The sequence below is a fragment of the Seriola lalandi genome, unplaced genomic scaffold (assembly GCF_002814215.2).
Source record: "Seriola lalandi dorsalis isolate HSWRI2012SDOR001 ecotype SW California unplaced genomic scaffold, Sedor1 jcf7180002044501, whole genome shotgun sequence".
Taxonomy (NCBI): Eukaryota; Metazoa; Chordata; class Actinopteri; order Carangiformes; family Carangidae; genus Seriola; species Seriola lalandi.
In genome coordinates, this window is record NW_019515069.1 from 1 (window position 1) to 701 (window position 701).

The 701-nt window shown below is 40.4% G+C and overlaps 1 long non-coding RNA gene across 1 annotated transcript; it reads left to right on the plus strand.

Moving 5' to 3' along the window:
* The first annotated feature begins 94 nt into the window (after positions 1-94).
* Positions 95-695, plus strand: LOC111648634 (uncharacterized). The gene is made up of 4 exons (XR_002760174.2): positions 95-193; positions 292-384; positions 457-520; positions 611-695. It is a non-coding gene; the product is annotated as an uncharacterized LOC111648634 (long non-coding RNA).
* The last annotated feature ends 6 nt before the right edge of the window (positions 696-701 follow it).

Sequence of the window (701 nt, forward strand, 5' to 3'; positions counted from 1 at the left end):
ACTTAACAACAAGACTTAATCAGCTTGATTAGTTGCATTTGATGTTCCCTGCCTATTAGTTAATTTATCAAAAATAATTTGTGTCTTCAGTGGAGAATCTGGTGCTGGGAAAACTGTCAACACCAAGAGAGTCATCCAGTACTTTGCCAGCATCGCAGCTGGAGGGAAGAAAGACGGGAGCTCTGATAAAAAGGTTACTGTGCCGAATTTGTACAAAATAGAACATTTACTGGTGCATTGCACTGTTTTCTTTAGTGTTTGACAAAATGTTACACTCCTGTATTCTTTTAGGGTACTCTTGAAGATCAGATCATCCAGGCTAACCCTGCTCTAGAGGCCTTTGGTAATGCCAAGACCATCAGGAATGACAACTCTTCCAGATTTGTAAGTTTCTGTCTGTAATGAAACAGCCCTTTGTGCCTCTTCTATATTAACTTTTTTTGTCATAAATTTTAGGGCAAATTCATCCGAATTCACTTTGCAGCCAGTGGAAAACTGGCCTCAGCTGATATTGAGACATGTGAGTAGTCTCTTTTCTCTACTTCTACTACTCCCATAATGACAACAATCCACTGGCCATTCACCTACATAATGAAATTATCTTCAACAGATCTGCTGGAAAAGTCCCGCGTCACCTTTCAGCTTAAGGCTGAGAGAGACTACCACATCTTCTACCAGATCCTGTCTCAGAAGAAACCTGA